Raw genomic sequence first — 6501 nt, 5'->3', positions numbered from 1 at the left:
GTTTTGTCCTTTGTGTAGTCCTCTATATATAAAGATGGTTAGTGAGGATTTGAAAGGACATGATATTAAAATTTTTCATCATAATAGATTTCTTGGGAAGAAACGATGCTTATTGATAAATCGACAGGTTTTAAACCATAGCTGATAATGGGCATTGATATGGATTGATATTGTTGGGGTTATGCAAAAGGCGTGAACATTAGCGTTTGCCTGTTTGAATGAGCTTTTTAGGCATAAAAGTTTATCTTTAAGCAATCCAAAGTATGCAAAGACCAAATTACCATTCACTTTCCGTCATATTTACAAGAGAGTAGTACAGACATAGGTCAATCCATCTAAGCCTAAATGGCACTTGAACCTTGAAACAAAATTGGCTTGGTGCCGTTCTATGTCCCTATTCTCCTCGATAGCTTCGTGATAGGTGAGGTGTTTCCCCTCCAGGATTGACTCTGTCCTGGCATTGATTTCATCCAAGTCCATGAGGGCATCGTGACATGCCTCAACCCTCTTTCCAAGCCTTGTCCTCACTTGTTGGCTAATGACGATCTCCTCTTCAGGAATGATCAACAAACTGGGTACCATGTGAGGAAAACCATGATCGGGACTCCGTGCTTGGATGCTTTTCCGCTCCCTAACCACATTGTCTCTGTAAGCTATGATCCGCTTCATCAGTTTCTAGGTGTCTTCCCTAATCTGGCGCCATCCGTCGTGAAGATGTTGATTGTAGTCAACACCTCTCATGAGATCTTCTTCTACTTTATGGTAAGAATAGGTGGTACCCTAGTTCTTAATGAACAAGTCCAGCTCCTCATAGAAAAGAGGCGAAACTCATGGAAGTCCTCCCTGAAGCAATGCGTGGGAGGAAGATGAGTATGCTTGCCATTATAGACAAGTGTGATGGCCTCCCCCAAGTTTTCAGGATGGTCAATCAAAAAACGTGAAGGTCAAAGCGAGCTTTGCAACCAATTTCCTCCATTATACATGAGTGTGATAGCCTTAATGGATCTTAGCATGGACATGGAAGTCTTAGCCTCAATCTTGTTGGACCCAAAACTCAAACGTGGGGGATCTAGGCACGAGCACTGAGGTCTAAGGTCTAGGCTCAACCTTGATGGACTCGAGGCTAGCCACTAGGGTCTTAAGCATGGCCTTGATGGACCTGGGCACGGGTGCCAAGGTTCCCGAGCACGAGCATCAAGTTTCTAGGGTTGGCCTTGATGGACTTGAGCTCCAGCATGGGGGAGCTAAGCACGGGTACTAGGGTCTTGTGGTCGGCCTTTATGGACCTAGCCCTAGTGCCAAATCCTAGGGGCTTAGCCTCGATGGACCGCTAGAGACCAAGGTACTAGCATCGGGAAGTCTGACCTTGATGGACCGCGTAGGTACCCAAGCATGGGCACTAGGGTCATGAACTTGGGCTTAATGGACCCAAGCCCCGGTACTCGATGTTGGATGCCGAGGCCCTAGGAATGAACATTAGGGTTCCCATACCCAAGCGTAAAGTTTCCAATCTAAGAACCAATATCTAGTCATATTTTGAAAAATGGTTTCCAATATTTTAAAAGAAAATCATTTTCCTAAATTAAGTATAGATTTTCCGTTAAAAAAAAAAACATTTTCCTAAGTATTCAAATGCCGGATAATGAGTAAAATGTTTTCTCAAAAATATTTTTGCAGAATAAATGGGGTCTAAATGAATGAATGTTATGTCATTGCATGTTAGAATGAGCTTTGGGGCGAAGGAATATTGAAAATTGACGTAGGAAAACTTTAAAAAGACCAACAGTGGGCTGAATGCCCGTTGTCCGGACCATGGAGCAGTTTGTACAGTGTGTATTCAGCCCACTTTTGGGCCCTAAATTGATGCTGAAATGGACTGTGATACCAGGGCTTCGATGCACAAAATGGAAATTGTTCAAGACAAAGGATATATTAGCAAAACAATTTCGAGTGTGAAATCCAAACAAGGGAAAAACCTAGACTTTACCCAACCGCAAATCACGTCAAGCATCCAAGGAATTCCATAAACGCTCTCAGAAACTAGATTCCACTAAAACAACGAAAGATTTAGTTCGTTCACACGAACAAATTCGAAATACAAGAGAACTAGAACAAAGAAATTTCCTAATTGTTGGACCGTCGGATAGGTCACGAACAGGCCATGAAAAGAGAAGCTCTGAATATCAGATACGCGACTCCTTTGATAGGGTTGAAGATTCAGGTGACTCGGAAAGCTCATCAAAATTACAACTTGCTCTAGAATTATCATGCCCGTCTCCTTCAGTTAGGTTGGATAGCAACATGCTGTAGAGGCCTCCATGATATTCCTACATGTTCCGATATAGAACAAATGCGTCATCCCCCGCTGGACTACTAATTATGACTAAGTAGTCCGACTTATTCGGTTTTTGTCTTCGAAGACCTACTGATAGGCACCATCTCCTTCGGACAAACTAAGATTTTATCATACTATCCTCCTAATTCCAGCATGATCAACAGTGGACCATGCTCATATAGGTGAACCTGGTGGGTCCTAATGACCTAGGCTTTTGGTTCTTGAGCAACTTGCGATCAATTTCGTGACAGTTCAATGTACATGAAAATGAGATGGTCCACATAGGCTCCCTGACGACTAGACTTTAGTCTAGGAAAGAAAGCGAGAGAACACGGTTGTATAAAAGGAAAAAAGTCATAAAAAACTACAAATTATGCTCGATATAAAAATCCTAAACTATATTAATTGTGACACATTTACTTTAAAATTTTTCCTATGACATAAAAAAACTCAAAACTTGTACTTATGTGACACGTTTACGATTCATCAAAGTTTCATTAAACATTTATCAGTCAAAACGTTGTTTTTATTGCACTTAAGCTATATGAGTGCCCCATTAATACCGTATGCTTTATGGCGTCCATATGGGTAGATTTTTAAATGGTTCTTATTGACAAAACTTTAACAAATGGTAAATGTGTAAAGAGCTATCCATAGTCCAAGGCACCGCTCATGTGTCAATTTCGCAAATCATGTTTTTTTTTTTTTTTTTATCAAACGCAAATCATGTTTAAGAAGTTTAGCATTGGTCTAATATCAAACGGAATCACTGCTTACGTACGGCGCTGAACGGAAGATGACTGCCAATTTTGAAAAGTACGACCGATTATTGGTTATTATTAGCAATATTATACGATGCAAAGCAAAACACGTGTTCCCAAAAGGTTGGGTTTACTGGACCCCCTTCTTTATTTATATTAGGCTTTTCTTGTTTGGTCAAAAACAACGGCCAATTGCGAGAGTACACAGTGGGCTGCCAGTTAGAGTCTCCTATTACAATCGCGACTTGCGAAGGACCCTGACCCTTGCAACCATCTAGAAGCCATCTTTACACCTGTTGTTCTCAGCCGCCCAACGACGGACCCACCGGGAGGCTGGCAGGAGCCGCCGTGAATCTATCCATTGGTCATCAATGCGAATCTCTTTGCATGCACAGAATATGGTTTATGATAGTTTATGTTAAGTTTTAGTATCCTGAACCTCGAGACAAAAGTAGTGTAATTCCTTTATCTCGCTCCCTAAGCTAAGTTTCCACGTCCGCAATTACCGCCATCAATTGTGACGAGCTATTTGTCAGTTAAGCATCTAAACATGACCTATGTTCAACCTTCAATAAATTTTTATTGCCCTAATCACTACTTAAAGGATTTTTTTTTTTGGTAATCGAGAATCCGCTGAGCCCCTTTCACTTAGATGTTTCGGGGTCTGATAAGGTCCTCCGGTACCGGTGGCAAAGAAAAACTTTAATATCACTATACCTTGAGGAGACCAAAAACTCTTTGATAACTTAGCAATAATTATATTGATAACATGTAATAAAACCATCAAAGAAGATACATACTACCTTACTTAATCCTGGAGATCAATTGGAAGTTTAAACATGAAGGGATGGAGAAATTTATATGAAGCAAATACTATCCGAAATAAAATATCGAGGAAAACATATACCGAAAGTAGGAACTCATACTGTATTTTGGAGCAATGTAGAGGAAGCTGAATAAGAGGATTATATAGAAGAGGTAGTAAATGTGGAGCATTCAATGCCGCTAGTCGAGGTTGCATGAGACAAAGAAATCGATACCGTAGAGAATGTGGATAGAGGCCCTGGGTATGTAGGGACTGGCAATTTTGATGGGAGAACAGGTGCTGAAGTATTAAAGTTGAGAACGTTGGATGCTTCTCTTATGGAAGGATGGGTAGTGTAGTCCGGATGAGCACACCACAGCCCTACAACCATCAAGCACTCCAGTTGCCTCCCATTGAAATTGATACCAAGTTTCGGATCTACCGCATCAAGTAGCCTCTCAGTTCCATATAGCTCCCAAACCCAGTCCACAAGCCTGACTTGGCCTTCCTCAGCCCTTGGCTTGATGACTTCTCTTCCACAAGTTATTTCTTATAGAACAACTCCAAAGCTATAGACATCTGATTCCTTGCTAGCCTTACTTGTGTAAACATACTCATGAGCCATATAACCCATGGTTCCAACCAGCACCGTCGTTTGTAATCCTTTGGTCTGGTCAACCAGCCTAGCCAAACCGAAGTCTCCTATTTTGGCATTAAAATCATAATCGAGCATGATATTGCTGGACTTTATATCCTGATGTATAACGCATTGTTCCCATTCTTCATGGAGGTAGAGTAATGCCGAGGCTATGCCTTGCACGATTTTGTATCGGTTCTCCCATGGCAAGAAAGATCATTCTTTGAATAGATGAGAATCAAGGCTACCATTAGACATGAACTCATAGATAAGAAGGAGTTCCTTTTTCTCATGACACCATCCAATGAGTTGGACTAAGTTTCTGTGTCGTAGCCGGCTGGTCATCACTTCAGTAGCAAACTCCTTTATCCCTTGTCTTGACCCTGGGTTAATCTTCTTGATTGCAACATTAGCATTCATGCTGGTCAAGTAACCCTCGTATACTCTACCAAAGCCCCCTTCTCCAAGCAACCGTTCGACTGCAAAATTACTGGTTGCCGCGACCAATTCCTTGTAAGTGAATTTCTTGGGGCCTGACACTTGGTTGAATTCTTCGTCAATCGCTAGATGATCTTCTTCTCCACTCATGTCTGTTCTCGTGCTCTTTGAACGGTGAAGAAACCAAATAAAGCCTCCAACAAGAATGAAAAATTGGAAGGAACCTGAGCCTAAGATAGACCACAGCCATGACTTGCTCTTTTTTTCCAGCCAGGTGCACGTTAGAGCTGAATTTCCATGCCTCAATAGTGTGCAACTCGAAAGATAAACCTGTGCTAGCCAAGAAACCGAAATTTACCCACTTCTTCGGCAAATACTGTGCCATGTTGACTATATAATGGATGGCGGAGGAATTTATGTTGGTACTCGTGGCATCAGCGTCTATCATGAGAACGGTCAAGTTCTGCGTTTTAGAATTGTATGCTATCGTAGCATTAATCTGCCCACCATTCATGATTTTATCATTGAACCAATCGACGCAGCTTGAATTTATGGAAGCGAGATCATTCAAGTCTATACCAACATGTGAACAATTCGGGTCGAAACCGGCATTGTAGCGAGTGTCGAACTCAATGGCTACAAATGAAAAAAAAGAGCTGGGCGGACCGCGTTGCAGACTTTGGACCAAGTTCTCCTCCCGACGAGTAGCCTGGGAATTCAGACCCTTCGGGCACAAGAAAGAAGGTCAATCCATCAGCAAAATCCGTGCTGTGGCTCGAATTGATGACAAAGGTGAAATGGGTGGTGAAATCCGCCACGTTTCCAGTCGCCTTATCCCAAAGGCGCATAGGCTTGCGGTACGTGGCCCAGCCCACGCTCCAATCGAGCGTCTCGCGTTCAGTGCTGGACTTCGTAAGTTGAATGAAGCTCCCATCATAACTTGAATCGCCTTCAAGTTTTATGATACTTTCGTTGAAAGTCTGGAAGCTGAAATTGATGCCCTGTGACGATGCCGAAGCAGTGAAGGCAAAGGCTAGAGAGAGAACCAAGACTAAGAGTGATTGAAGCTCTCTGGTCTTGAAATTAATGATATCTGAGCTGTGAAGTTCCATTCTCGTTGAGGAAAGACTGAGGATTTAACACAGCTTTTTGGTGCCTTGATGTCGTTACCTGCACATATAGGCGTCCGTGGCACGTTCCAAGCACTTTTCTTTGTTGAAGAACTTGCTATCGACCGTGGAACGGTTCTATGCAGACAAAATTAACAAAGTCCACACTTGCTTCCACGACAACTAACCTCTTGATTTGAAAATATGAATAGTCTCTTGATTTGAAAAAAAGGAAAAAGAAAGGAACACGATTGATATTAATTCCTCCGGCTTGGCATTGCCGACAACTGACGTAGAAGAAATGAACTGAAATGGCCAGGTTTAGCATTTTTTTTTTTTTTTTCTAAACTTTTTCTTTTATTTCTCCTTTTCTTTTCCTATCTTTCCACACCACTTCATTGCCAAGAAGACATCAC

General features: G+C 41.9%; 1 pseudogene; it reads right to left on the bottom strand.

The window, feature by feature from the left end:
• Positions 1 to 4061: 4061 nt before the first annotated feature.
• On the bottom strand, positions 4062 to 6105 carry LOC104442597 (annotated as a pseudogene).
• Between the last annotated feature and the right edge of the window lie 396 nt (positions 6106 to 6501).

Source organism: Eucalyptus grandis, chromosome 4 (assembly GCF_016545825.1).
Source record: "Eucalyptus grandis isolate ANBG69807.140 chromosome 4, ASM1654582v1, whole genome shotgun sequence".
NCBI classification, from domain to species: Eukaryota; Viridiplantae; Streptophyta; class Magnoliopsida; order Myrtales; family Myrtaceae; genus Eucalyptus; species Eucalyptus grandis.
This window is presented reverse-complemented; position numbering and strand designations above follow the sequence as displayed.